Source organism: Leopardus geoffroyi, chromosome E2 (genome assembly GCF_018350155.1).
Source record: "Leopardus geoffroyi isolate Oge1 chromosome E2, O.geoffroyi_Oge1_pat1.0, whole genome shotgun sequence".
Lineage (NCBI taxonomy): Eukaryota > Metazoa > Chordata > Mammalia > Carnivora > Felidae > Leopardus > Leopardus geoffroyi.
Window position 1 is genome coordinate 8,590,756 of NC_059335.1, and position 14,654 is coordinate 8,605,409.

Genomic DNA, 14,654 nt, shown 5'->3' on the forward strand with positions numbered 1-14,654 from the left:
CTCTTTAAAAAAATTTTTTTTTAATGTTTACTTATTTTTGAGAGAGAGAGAGAGAGAGAGAGAGAGAGAGAGAGAGAGAGAGAGGCAGGCAGATATAGAATCTGAAACAGGCTCCAGGCTCCGAGCTGTCAGCACAGAGCCTGATGCGGGGCTGGAACTCAAGGATTTCAAGATCATGGCCTGAGCCAAAGTCGGACACTCAACCGACTGAGCCACCCAGGCGCCCCTACTTTTGGTCTTTAATAAAACATACACATTAAGGCATTAAGGCAGCCATGAGTTCCTTGAGGAATGTCACGTTCTGTATGTTTCAGGTATCTATCAGTGGGCTGCAAGCTGTAAGGAAACAGCTTTGGCTACATTTCTCTCATCTTTGTTCATTTTACAAAGAGGTAAACAGAATCCTGAAAACATCTGCAAGCCTCAAGGTACTGTTTACAATAGGCATCCCATACAGGTTTTTGCTTCTTTTACAGCTGTAGCTCTCCAATTTAATTTTGAATAATAAAAAAAGTTTGGGGGCGCCTGGGTGGCGCAGTCGGTTAAGCGTCCGACTTCAGCCAGGTCACGATCTCGCGGTCCGTGAGTTCGAGTCCCGCGTCGGGCTCTGGGCTGATGGCTCAGAGCCTGGAGCCTGTTTCCGATTCTGTGTCTCCCTCTCTCTCTGCCCCTCCCCCGTTCATGCTCTGTCTCTCTGTCCCAAAAATAAATAAATGTTGAAAAAAAAATTTAATAAAAAAAGTTTGGAGAGATCAGAATTTCCCCATGATTGCCATTGGGAGTTCTAAAATACTTTCTGTCAAATCGTTCCATTTCCTTGTAAGTGTGCCAAAAAACCTGCCAGAGTCCCAGGAGGGGCAGGGCGACCTCAGAGCGTTTTGATGCCTGGGAACCCCAGTTCCTAGAGGTTTCTCTTTAGAGCAAAGAGAAAAATTCCTAGATGGCACAGTTGGAATAAGAACAGCCCAGTTCCAAACAGGAGGGGGAATGAAGTCCCAAAGAGTAGTCTCAGGGAGGACAAAGCCTTAAAACAGATGCCCAAATAAAGCCTGGAGTGCTCAAATCACGAAGAGTGAAGTTGAAATCCAGGAGAAAACACCTTCAAACTCCCGGGTCATCAAGAAAGCAGTAAGCTCAGGGGCGCCTGGGTGGCTCAGTCGGTTAAGCATCCTACTCCTGGTTTCCACTCAGGTCTGTGAGTTGAGGCCCACGTCCAGCTCTGTGCTGCCAGTGCAGAGCCTGCTTGGTCTGTCTCCCTCTCTCTCTGCTCCTCCCTCACTTGCGCTGCTGTCTCTGTCTCTCTCAAAATAAGTAAATACACTTAAAAAATATCTAAAATAAACAAAACTTGTCAGTTATTTTACCAGCAAAAGTGAGTTGTTATTGGTCCCCCCCCCCCCCCCCCCCCCGAGGAATAATAGAGAATTGCAATTCAGGACAGGCAAGTTAGGGCAAAACCACAGTCAAGTCCAAGAAAAAAGGAGAAAACTACTCTTTGATAGAGGAAGGCGGGGAGCTGGGAGGGCTTTTGTAAATAAAAGTCTATTGGAATAAACTGGGAATCTGAAGTGTAGGGACTTCGCATTGGCTGAGTGAGTTGTGAAAGTCTCTCATTGGCTGGGGTGTTGCTGGGTAGGAAAAAAAACTTTCTTCCTCCTGGTGAGATAGTACACTAGTCACTGCCAAGGTAGGTTTCTTCCTGTCGGGTCTACAATTGACTGGAGTGGTAGGGTGTGAGAGCTCCCCTTGCTGGCCCCCAGACTCAATTTTAGAGAAGTTACCCTTCATTAATATTTCACATCTGCAGTCCCAGTAGGTTTCTGAGCTCTCTGAAGGCAAGGTCCGTGTCTGTCCTGTTGGACACATATTTAAGCTTTGGATAGTAGTAGGGGAAGCTTAACTAAACACCGTAAGTTTGAAAGCAAGAGAAATGACTGGGAAGAACAAGCTTCCCACCTCACCCACATCTCCACCTCACTCAGGGGTGTGGAAGCAAAGTTCATGCTCCAGACTCGGGATACGGCTAAAAGCTTGGCTTCAGCACCACGCGCAGTGGGGAGGGCGTTGGGTGCCTGGTCCAAAGCGGGAAGAGACGGACGCGGGGCCCGACCAGGACGCTCGCGCAGGAAACTGAGTGGGGAAGCGGCTGGAGGGCGCGCGGGGGCGCGCGCGTGCGCGCGCAGTGCAGGAGGGCGAGTTAAGAGTTTCGGGGAGGAATCCTCCGCAGGGTCGGGGGGCGGGTCGGGGGGGGCGGGGCGCATGCGCAGAGGAACGGCGGGAAAGGCTGCACCTGAGGCGGAGCGAGCCGTGCGTCGCGAGCTGGCCTGACGAGGCCTGGAGGGGCCCGAGATGTTCGGTAGGCTTCTCGGCAGAGGCGTCTTCACATTCATTTTTTTCCAGACTGAACAGACCGGAGAGCCCGGGGGTCTCCGGGCTGGGGTGAGAGTGACAGCCCCAGGGAGGCCTGAAAACTCAGAGATCCGGGATGTGCGAAGCTGGGCGTCACTCCTGAGGCCCGGGGTCACGGGATTCCCCTGGACGCCCGGGGCTCTGCGGAGCTGAGGGATCAGATAGGCCTGAGGGGTCCCTCCTTTTTTCTCCCCCAGGACCCCGCACACTGTCTTCAGCCCCTTCGCGGTCTGAATCTGACTTGGGGCCCCGTGCTCACGGGACTCGGCCCTGGGTCCCCGCCGTTTGGGGAGACCCAGCGGTTCAAGCGCCTGGACCGCGGAAACCCGGGCCAGTCCCACCATCCATCGGCCTGTTAGGGACACAACCCCTGCTCCTTGAGGAACCTGCCACCCGCTCCCTCCTTTCCTCTCCTGAGGTTGTAGTTCCAGGAAGGAGGGCCTCCGCGGGGAAGAGGCGTTTCTGGGGGACCCTGAGTGCCCCCCCCAGAGGCCATGGGCCTGGAGGAGCGGTTGTCGCGAATGGTGATGTAGGTGGTCACGCGTGGCCCCTCACCCCCAGGGCCGCTCAGCCGGGAGGAGGGGGTCTGCCGCGGGGCCAGGGGGCTTCACAGGTGGCTCAGATGGCCAGCTCTCTCGCCGAAGGGTCAAATTTCCCCATTTGCCAGAAAACTTGTTTTAAGGAAGACCCTTTTGGAATGTGTTTCAGAGAGGTGGCTGTATTTTTCATGAATACAGTTTTCCTTTCCTCTCCCCCAGGGGAGCGGAGAGTCCGAATCAATGTCAACAGCATGGGATTATGAGAATCGGAAGTCCTCCTGGTTATTTTGAGGTATGTTACATTTAAGCTGCTGGCGAGATATCTAGTTGTAATGAACATTTGTGCTTTTTTTTTTTTTTTTTTAAGTGGGCTCCATGCCCAAGGTGGGGCTGGAACTCAGGACTCTGAGTTTAAGAGTCTCATGCACTACGGACTGAGCTAGACAGCCCCGCCCCCACCCCCTTTTTGGAACATTTGTGCTTTTTTTTTTTTTTTTTTTAATATTTGTTTTTATTTTTGACAGAGAGAGAGCTTGAGCATGGGAGGGTTCGAAAGAGAGGGAGACAGAATCCAAAGCAGGCTCCAGGCTCTGAGCTGCCCAGCCCAGAGCCAGAAGCAGGGGCTCAAACCCACAAACTCTAAGATCATGACCTGAGTGGAAGTTGGATGCTTAATGGACAGCCACCCAGGTGTCCTGGAATATTTGTGCTTCTTAAGAGAGCTGCCACTTTTACCTACATGTCTCCAGCTTCCTCAGCTTGCTTAACTTTTGTACAAATTGAATTAAGATTTCTCTTTCTGTTTACTTCCTACCCGCTAAAAGCATATATGTTCATATCGTTCTGTTTCTTAAAGCCTGTTAAATAAATCACTTTTAGAGGTCTGTTCCCTGCAGATTTTTTCAAACTTTTCCTTCATTTTTAACGTTTTTAAAAAAATTTACTTAGAGCGCACACACAAACATGGGAGGGGCAGAGGGAGAGGGAGAGAGAATCCCAAGCAGGCTCCGAGTTGTCAGCAGAGCCTGACCTGGGGCTCAGTCTCACCAACCATGAGATGGTGACCTGAGCTGAAATCAAGAGTCCCATGTTTAATCCGCTGAATCACCCAGGCATCCCTTTCCTTCATTTTGCTTTGCTTTGCCTTTCCTTTCGTTTTCTCTTTCTTTATTTCTTTCTCTTTTCTTTCTTTCTTTCTTTCTTTCTTTCTTTCTTTCTTTCTTTCTTTCTTTCTTTCTTTCTTCTCTTTTCTTTCTTTCTTTCTTTCTTTCTTTCTTTCTTTCTTTCTTTTTTCTTTCTTTCTTTCTTTCTTTCTTTCTTTCTTTCTTTCTTTCTAAGGAAACCAGTTATTTTATTACCTTTGGCTAATGATTCTAATATTTGGAATCATTTGCATTTGTCATCTGTTGTTTCTGTCCGTTCTCACTAGTAGTGCCTTTTTTTCCTTATGTGCTATGTATGCTTCTTGTTCTTGACAAATTATTATTTTTTTTAAGGTTCTATTTTTAAGTAATCTCTACACCCAATGTGTGGCTGGAAGTCACAAACCCAAGATCAAGAGTTGCATGCTCTACTGACCGAGCCAGCCAGGCACCCTGACAAATTATTTGTAGGAATAACTTAAGGCCTGAGAATGAAGATGTCTTACTCCAGGGAGGGTTCCGATTTATTCTGCAAAGTGCTTAGGGGCACCATTAGTCTTGTACTACTTATACTTAATTTGGGAAGGGGGCTGGTATATTACTGTGGTTTTAACTTGGATTTTTCTGATGACATGATGTTGAACACATTTTTCAGATGTGTATTGGCCATTCATATATCTTTCTTTGTGAAATATCTTTTCACATCCTTTATCCATTTTTTAATTGAGTTGTATCTATTTTTATTAAGTTGTAGGAGTTCTTTCTATTCCCTAAATACAAGTCCTTTGTCATATATATATATGAAGATCATTTTCCCTTAGCCTCTGGCTTGCTTATTAATTTAGAAAATTAATCAAGTCTTTTGATGAGCAGAAGTTTTTAAATTAAAAAAATTTTTTTTTAATGTTTATTTTTGAAGGAGAGAGGCACAGCATGAGCAGGGGAGGGGCAGAGAGAGGGAGACACAGAATCCGAAGCAGGCTCCAGGCTCTGAGCTGTCAGCACAGAGCCCGATGCAGGGCTTGAACTTACAAACTGTGAGATCATGACCTGAGCTGAAGTCGGACGCCCAACCAACTAAGCCACCCAGGCGCCCCAATGAGTGGAAGTTTTTAATTTGGTGAAGTCTAAATGAATACTTTTTACGATAATTGTATTTTGTGTCCTGTCTATGAAACTTTACCTACTCCTAAGTCATGAACATATTCTATTATATTTTCTTTTAAATATTTATTTATTTTTGAGAGAGAGGGCATGAGTCGGGGAGGTGCAGAGAAAGAGAGGGACAGAGGATCCGAAGCAAGTTCTGCGCTGACATTAGAGAGCCCAATGTGGGGCTTGAATTCGTGAACCGTGAGATCATGATCTGAGTCGAAGTCAGACATTCAACAGACTTAGCCACCCAGGTGCCCCTCTTATATTTTCTTTTGAATGCTTTATAGTTTTAGATTTTACATTTAGGTCTGTGATTTATGTCAAAATAATGTGTGTGTATGGTGCAGAGTAGGGTTTGGGTTTCATTTTTTTTCCCCCATATGGATATCTAGTTATTCTAGAAAGGACTTTTCCCCCTCCAATTGAATGTGTTTGGATTCTCTGTCAAGAAACAAAAGACCAATACATATACTTACGGGTCTGTTTTTGAGTTACATTGTTTGACTTTTGCATGTTAAATCAACCTTGCATTTCTGGAATAAACTCCATGTGATCATTATTTATTATCCTTTTTATATATTGCAGGATTTGCTTTGTAACATTTGTAGAGGATTTTTGCATCTATGTTTATGAAGATACTGGTCTGAAATTGTCTCTTTTACTAATATCTTTTTCAAGTTTTGGTATTTGGGTCATAGACTTATAAATTGGGTTGGGAAGTGTTTCCTCTTCTTTCCTGGAAGTAATTGTATAAGGTTGGTGTTATTTTTTTCTTTCAATATTTGATATAATTCACTAATTATTAACTGTTTGGGCCTGGAATTTTCTCTGTGGGAAGGGTTTTGATAAGAAATTCAACTTATTTAATGAAATTGTACAGATTTCCCATTTCATTTGATTGCAGTTTTGTTAAGCTGTATTTTTAAGAAATTTTCTCATTCATCTAAGTTGTTAAGTTTATTGGCATAAGTTTGACATCATATTTTCTTATTCTTTTAATGTCTATAGCATATATAGTGATAACCTCACTATCATTCCTGATATTGGTGATGTGCATGTCTCCTTTTGTCTTAATCTGTCTAGGGGTTTACCAGTGTTGTGATCATTTCAAAGAACCAGCTTTGGCTTCTTTACTTTTTGCTATTATCTGTTTTCTACTTGTATTTATATTTTTCTTTGTTCTTTTTTGGATTTATTTTGTTCTTGTCTTGAAAGCTTTTTGTAAGACATTGATTTGAAACCTTTCTTTCTAATAACAGAATGTAAAGCTATAAAATTCTCTCTAAGCATTGCTTTTGCTGCATCCCACAAATTTTGATATTTTGTATTTTTATTATCCTTCAATTTAAAATACTTTATAATTTCTTTGTGACTTATTCTCTGACCTAATATTGCTTAATAATATATTCTTTAATTTCCAAGTATTTGCAGCTTTCTTACACATCTTATTGATTTCAAACTTATTTATGTTGTAGTCAGAGAACAGACTCTGTGTGATTTCAGTCCTTGTAAATTTATGGGTACTTGTTTTATAGCCCAGCCTATGGCATTGATGAAGTATGTGTATTTTGTTTTGTTTTGTTTTGTTTTGTTTTGTTTTAAGTGGGTTTTAAACCCAGAGTGGAGCCTAACTTGAGGCTTGAGCTCACAACCTTGAGATCAAGACCTGAGCTGAGATCAAGAGTCTGTTGCTTAATGGACTTAGCCACCCAAGTGCCTATTTGGGGGTTTTATAAATGTCAATTAGGTCAAGGATGCTTGTAGTGTTATTGGATCTTCTATATCTTTACTGATATTTTGGTCTTCTCTTTCCCCATCACTTACTGAGAAAGAGTGTTAACTTCTACCATGATTGTGGAAATCATGTAGCCTTTAGCCTTTGTAAATTTTTGCCTCATGTATTTTGAGATTTGTTATGTTTGCATACATTAGTTGTCTTCATGATGAATTGACATCATTTTTTATCATTAGTAAGTATCCTTTTTTTTTAATTTTTTTTTAAACGTTTTATTTATTTTTGAGACAGAGAGAGACAGAGCATGAACGGGGGAGGGGCAGAGAGAGAGGGAGACACAGAATTGGAAGCAGGCACCAGGCTCCAAGCCATCAGCCCAGAGCCCGACGCGGGGCTCGAACCCACGGACTGCGAGATCGTGACCTGAGCTGAAGTCGGACGTTTAACTGACTGAGCCACCCAGGCGCCTCAGTAAGTATCCTTTAAATCTGATAATACTCTTTACCTCAAAGCCCATTTTATGTTACATTAATAAGGTCACTACAGCTTTCTTATGCTTCATTTGCAGGATGGGTCTTTTTCTATTAAGCTACTTTCAATCTATCTGTGTTTTTGAACTTAGGTTTCATCTCTTCAGAAGCTTATAATTGGGTCTCTTTTATTCATCCTGACAATCTTTGCCTTTTATTTAGTTATTTTTTAAATTTGTGCCTTTTAATTGGAATGCTTAAACTAAAAACGTTTCCTGTAATTATTGACATGGTTGCATTTTGGTCTCCAATTTTCTGTTTGTTGATTTTTTTTTTTTTTTTTTTTGGATAGCTTGAATCATTTTTAGTATCCATTTTTATTTATTTATTGTCTTAGTAGCTATAACTGTTCACAACATTTATTTAGCAGTTTTTCTAGGGATTATAATTCATACTACTAACTTTTTTTTTAATGTTTGTTTTTATTTTTGAGAGAGAGAGACAGACTTGAACGGGGGAGGGGCAGAGAGAGGGAGACACAGAATCTGAAGCAGGCTCCAGGCTCTAAGCTGTCAGCACAGAACCCTACGTGGGGCTTGAACTCATGAACCGTGAAATCATGACCTGAGCCAAAGTCGGACACTTGGCGCCCCTAGACTTAACTTTTTATCTCTGTTGTGTTTCCCAATTTTTTTCCTTTTAACTAAAGGTATTGTGCCACAGGCTAGTTTCTCTACCTAATTTTTTCTTCATCTCGGAACACTTGTGGTTCAAATTAATGCTTCCTGCTAATGCTGTGGTGGCACAATTTGTCTCAGGGAGAGACCTATTAACTCATTCACGTTTTCTCTAAAGTGGCTCACACATTGGCTCACAGATTTTTGCACCCTCTGGGATACAGCTTCTGGAAGCTGTTGGTTCATTGGAGCAGAAGGGCTTTGGAGAGGGATTCTGTTTCTCTCCAACAAGCTGCCTGGAAAATTATAACTTATTTCCTAAAACATTAAACGACTTCATCAGGAAGGGTCGATGTCAATTAACCCCTTAGTGACTACAGTTTGATCCTGTCTGTTGTGTATGTAGCAGGATTTTCTCCATTGTTTAAAATTTAAGTTTTAGTTAATATACAGTGCGATAGTGATTTCAGAAGTAGAATACAGTGATTCATCACTTACATACAACACCCAGGGCTCATCACAAGTTCCCTCCTTAATACCCATCACCAATCTAGCCTATCTCCTACCTCCCTCCCTCTGTCAATCCTCAGTTTGTTCTCTTGTTAAAAGCCCTTGTGGTCTTTTCCCCTCTCTTCTTTCCTCCACCTTCCCTTCCCATATGTTCATCTGTTTTGTTTCTTAAATTCCGCATATGAATGAAATCATATGATATTTGTCTTTCTCTGATTGACTTATTTTGTCTAGCATAATTCTTTTCTAGCTCTGTCCACATCATTGCAAATGGCAAGATTTCATTCTCTTTGATGGCTGAGTAACATTCTATTGTATATATATATACCATATTTTTATCCATTAATCAGTCTATGGACATTTGGGCTCTCTCTATAGTTTGGCTATTGTTGATAATGCTGCTTTAAACGTTAGGGTGCATGTACCCCTTCCAATCTGTATTTTTATATCCTTTGGGTAAATACCTAATCGTGCAATTATTGGATCATAGGGTAGTTCTGTTTTTTGAGGAACCTCCATGCTGTTCTTCAGAGTGACTGCACCAGTTTGGATTCCCACCAGCAGTGCAAGAGAGGTCCCCTTTCTCTGCATTCTTGCCAATACCTGGCTTGTGTTGTTAATTTTAGCCATTCTTACAGGTGTGAGTTGGTATCTCGTTGTGGCTTTGATTTGTACTTCCCTAATGTTGGGTGATGTTGAGCATCTTTTCATGTGTCTGTTAGCCATCTGGATGTATTCTTTGGAAAAGTGCCTATTCATGTCTTCCTCCCATTTCTTAACTGGGTTGTTTTTTTGGTGTTGAGTTTGATAAGTTCTTAACAGATTTTGGATACTAACCCTTTATCAGGTATGTCATCTACAAATATCTTCTCCCATGGTGTAGGCTGCCGTTTAGTTTTGTTGATTGTTTCCTTTGCTGTGCAGAAACTTTTTGTCTTGAAGTCCCAATAGTTCATGTTTGGTTTTGTTTCCCTTTCTTTTGACAATGTGTCTGGTAAGAAGTGCTCCAGCTGAGTTTTGAAGAGGTTGCTGCCTGTGTTCTCTTCTAGGATTTTGATTTTCTCACATTTAGGTCTTTTATCTGTTTTGAATTTATTTTTGTGTATGGTGTAAGAAAGTGGTCCAGTTTCATTCTTCATGTCACCATCCAGTTTTCCCAGCACCAGTTGTTGAAGAGAGTCTTTTTTCTATTGGGTATTCTTTCCTTCTTTGTCGAAGATGAGTTGACCATATAGTTGTGGGTCCATTTCTGGGTTTTCTGTTCTATTGATCTGTGTGTCTGTTTTTGTGCCAGTACTATCTTGATGACTACAGCTTTGTAATATAGCTTGAAATCCAAAATCATGATGACTCCAGTTTTTTTTTTAAATTCAGGATTTCTTTGGCTATTTGGGGTCTTTTGTGGTTCATACACATTTTAGGATTGTTTTAGCCCTGTGAAGAATGCTGGTGGTATTTTGATAGGGATTGCATTAAATGTGTAGATTGCTTTGGGTAGTATAGACATTATAAGAATGTTTGTTCTTCCAATCCATGAGCATGGAATGCTTTTCCATTTCTTTGTGTCATCTTCAGTTTCTTTCATAAGTCTTCTATAGTTTTCAGGGTATTTTTTTCTTCTTTTTTTAAATTTTAGTTTTTTTGTTATTTTTATTTTTTATTTATTTATCTTAGAGAGAGAGCAAGAGTGTGGGCATGAGCTGGGGAGAGAGGTGGAGGGAGAGAATCTCAAGGAGGCTCCATACTCATCGTGGAGCCTGACATGGGTCTTGATCCCACAACCCTGGGATTGTGACCTAAGCCAAAATCAAGAGTCAGACCCTCAACCTACTGAGCCACCCAGTATGCACTCAGTGCCATAAATTTCCTTCCAAGTCCTGCTTTCATTTCATCCCACGAATTTTGGTAAGTTTTGTTTCATTTTCATTTAGTTAAAAATATTTATAAATTTCTCTTGAGAGTTTTTCTTGATCCATGTACTATTAGAAATGATTTGTTTAATCTCCACATATTTTGGGATTCTCCAGTTATCTTTCTATTAGATTTTTAGTTTAATTCAATTGTGAACTGAGAGAAAACATTGTATGACTTTTTGTTTTTTGAGTTTGTTATGCTGTTTTATGGCCCAGGATGTGGGCTTGAGAAAAATGTGCATTCTGCTGTCATTGGATGAAGTGGTCTGCAGATGTCAGTTATATCCAGTTGATTGATGGTGTTGTCAGATTTGACATATCCTTACTGATTTTCTGCCTGCTGATGTTCAGTCTTTGTTTTCTTTGCTTTTCAGTTCCGGAGGTTTCTATTGAGAGATCTTCAGGCTCCGTGTTTCTTTCCTCAGCCACGTCCAGTCCACTAAAAAGCCCATCAAAGGTATTCTTCATTTTTGTTACAGTTTTGTTTTATTTTTTAATCTGTCAGTTCTTTTTGGTTCCTCCTTAGGATTTCAGTCTCTCTGTTTACATTGCCCATCTCGCATGCCGTCTACTTTATCCATTACAGCCCTTAGCAAATTAATCCCGGTTGTTTCAAATTCTCAGTCTGACAATCCGAGCATGCCTGCCCTGTGTGGTTCTGATGCTCACTCTGTCTCTTCAAATTATGTTTTGGTTTTTTTTTGCCTTTTGGTATGCCTTGTAAATTTTTGTTGTTGTTGTTAGCTGCAAATGACGTACTGGGTAAAGGAACTGCTGTAAAGTAGGCCTGTAAGTAATGTGGTGATAAGGTGTGGGGAAGGGCAAGTATTCTGTGCTGGGTCTCAGCCTTTTAGTGAGCCTTTGGCCCTAGACTGAATTTCACAAGTGTTTCTTGGGGTTTTTTTCCTCCTCTCTTAGGTGGGACAGGATGGCTGGAGTGACTGGAGTTGATATTTTCTTTCCCCTAGCTCAGACTGACTTTGATATTACCCCACAGATTAGGCTGTGGTTAACTAGTTTCTCCTGAGGGCAGGCCTTGTTAAGAATAGAGTGCCCTGAAGTATTTCAGTATGGCTCCTTTTCCTTCCCCTTCTGGAAGCCTGAGGGGATTTTCAGCCTATATTCCATGAGAACTTGATCAGGCTCCCAGAGGTCAAACTCACCAAAATGTGCCTCACCCCAGTGACTGGGTCCTCCTGGAGTTTTAAACTCTCGGATTGTCCACACTGAGCCTCAGCAATTTGTCAATTACAATTGAGTTTTTCCCTCTCTGGCACTGGTTCCTGTTATGCCCAGAATTCATGATCCCCAAAGACCACCAGGGAGCCAAGTCTGATGCAAAAGCAGAGCCTTTATTCGAGCTAGCTCGAGCTCAATCCCCTACCTGTACCGACGCAGCGGTGAGATGCCGGGGAGAGAGAGCAAGTTTCAAAAGCACAAAGATGTTATAGGGGTCTAGGGGTAGTTGGTGAGGTAATGGCAGTGGCCTCAGCCGATTGGCTGGGGAAGGGTAGGAGTCCTGTTATGCAGGTTGCCGGTCGTGTGTGTTTTGATCGGGAAGTTTGAACGGGTGAGTGGGAGGTTACTCAAGGGGAGGAGGCGTGGTCTGAGGTTTCTGCGATTTTCCCGGAAAGTGGGCATGTCGGGGACTTAGTCACTCAAGGTGGAGGACACAGAACAAGATGGAGTCGGCCAGCGTAGGTCCGCTCTTTCAGTTCCTTGGCAGTTTCTCCTCCTAAATTTCTGCTCCAGTAATCAAGTAATCTTTGTATTTGACTATCTGTCAGTCTTGGGGTCAGTGGTTTACTCTGTGCCCCTACCTCCCTTAGGGATCCAGTTATTGATTTGCAATCTGTTCAGCTTTTTACTTGTTAGGATGGAGTGGTGACTTCCAAGTTCCTAACATGTGAACTGGAAACTGGAAGTCCAACCCAGCTGCTTTTCGAGTTCTGGTATTAACCTTTAAAAATTTTTTTTAAAAAATATTTCGTTATCTTTGAGAGACAGAGAGAGACAGAGCATGAGCAGAACAGAGAGAGAGGGAGACACAGATTCCGAAGCAGGCTGCAGGCTCTGAGTTGTCAGCACAGAGCCTGACGTGAGATCATGACCTGAGCCAAAGTCAGACGCTTAACCAACTGAGCCACCCAGGCACCCCCAGTATTAACTTATTTTCACATAACTTCAGACTTACAATTGTAGTTTCAATCTTGCAATTCTTTCATCTTTCCTTATCTTCATGACTTTGATCAATTTTTAATGAAAATAATCCAGTTGTTTTATAGAATGTTCCTCAATTTGTGTTGTCTAATGTTTCCTCATGATTGGATTCTGGTTGTACATTTTTGGCAGGAATAGCACTGAAATGATGTTGTGTTCTTTTCAGTGCATCATATCAGGAGACAGATGATATCAGTTGGCTTTCATTACTTGGTTCAGGTGGTGTCTAACACTATAAAGGTAATATCTTTCTGTTTTTTGTTTTTGTTTTTTGGAGGAGATATGTTAATACTGGGCAATTATTTGTCCCCACCAAACTTTCTTGTGTTAGTAACCATTGATGATTCTTGCTTGAATTAGTTATAAATTTCAATGGTTTCCAAATGATGACTTTCTAATTCCATCATTCCTTATACTTTTATTAGTTTTCATTTTGCTGTAAGGAGAAATTTTCCTTTTGCTCATTTATATCGTTATGGATTCATGGATTCTTACTTTATTCTCTGGGTTCTCATCTGTTACTATTATTTATTTTGATGCTTTAGTTGCCCCATACATGGGTGAAAGAACTCCTTCAATCTGACTTCTGTGTCCAGTATCATCTTTTTATTTTTAAGTTTATTTATTTTTGAGAAAGAGAGCGCGCAAACGAGGGGGGGGGGGGTCAGAGAGAGAGACGGAGACATAGAATCTGAAGCAGGCTCCAGGCTCTGAGCTCAGATCCTGACACAGGGCTTGACCCCACGAATGGTGAGATCATCACCTGAGCTGAAGTCAGCCGCTTAACCAACTGAGCCACCCAGGCACCCCTCATCTTTTTATTTTTAATTTTTACATGTCAATACATACTTTTCTCGATTATTGAAGCAATACTTTTTTTAGACATTTTAATAAAATAAAATCAGAGAGAAAGGTATAAAAATATCTTATTGTCTTCTACACATTGGCGTATTTTCTTTCAGCCTTTGCTTTCATTGCGCTTAAAAAAAAATTTTTTTTTTTTTTAACGTTTATTTATTTTTGAGACAGAGAGAGACAGAGCATGAACGGGGGAGGAGCAGAGAGGGAGACACAGAATCGGAAGCAGGCTCCAGGCTCTGGGCCATCAGCCCAGAGCCCGACGCGGGGCTCGAACTCACGGACCGTGAGATCGTGACCTGAGCCGAAGTCGGACGCTCAACCGACTGAGCCACCCAGGCGCCCCGCTTTCATTGCGCTTTTAAAGTCAGTAGAGATAGAACTATAGACACAGATTTGCGTCTCAGTTTTGGTTTTTAACCTGTCATTGAATTATAAGCATTTCCTGAGCTAGTAAGAACTCTTTCCAAACAGTATGTCTCACAACTGATTATTCTTGTGACCCAGATGCGCTAGTGCTGCCCTGAGACCTACCTGTTGCCTCTGCTTTTGGATGGCATGCTCCTTCCCCTTCTGAAAGAAAAATCCAGTTCCCTCTCTCTTCCCCTCCTTTTTTTCCTTTTATTTTTCAGCACACTCCTTGCCCATTCTCTTGTAGAGCATTTGAGGAGTCAGCAACAGGTCAGAGTGGCAGAAGTGCAGAGAGGAGAGTGTCCCCAGATGTGAGGTAGACCACTGTCCTCTTGCTGGGGAAAGAGCAGTCAGTGGGGAGTGGGGGGGGGCGGAGATAGACAAAAACGAGATGAACAATCAATAGCTAATCACATCAGGAGGTGAAAAATGCTATGAAGAAAAATAAAAGGGGGTAGGATGGAGAGAGTAGTGGGGATGGGTAGCTGCTATTTTAAATAGGTGGATAGGGAAGACCTCTCTGGTGAGGTGATATTTGAGCAGAGACCTGAGTGTTCTACAGATGAGAAAGCCCAGAGAGTTAAAGGAACCTTCCTAAGGTTATAAGCAAGATGT

General features: G+C 42.1%; 1 protein-coding gene and 1 long non-coding RNA gene across 3 annotated transcripts in view; both read left to right on the plus strand.

Moving 5' to 3' along the window:
• Nucleotides 1-2,269: 2,269 nt before the first annotated feature.
• On the plus strand, nt 2,270-7,315 carry LOC123578054. Its single transcript, XR_006702218.1, has 3 exons — nt 2,270-2,356; nt 3,168-3,240; nt 7,272-7,315. It is a non-coding gene; the product is annotated as an uncharacterized LOC123578054 (long non-coding RNA).
• Nucleotides 7,316-7,401: 86 nt separating this feature from the next.
• The window catches only part of LOC123578055 (orphan sodium- and chloride-dependent neurotransmitter transporter NTT5-like), a 58,421-nt gene continuing 51,168 nt past the window's right edge, over nt 7,402-14,654 (plus strand). Inside the window, exons 1-2 of one of the 2 annotated variants that reach the window (XM_045440567.1) lie at nt 7,402-7,451; nt 10,925-11,007. The gene's annotated coding sequence lies outside the window, so the exon portion shown is untranslated. Of the gene's footprint in view, nt 7,452-10,380; nt 10,543-10,924; nt 11,008-14,654 lie in introns of those variants that run through there. The other variant, XM_045440565.1, reaches the window with a different exon arrangement.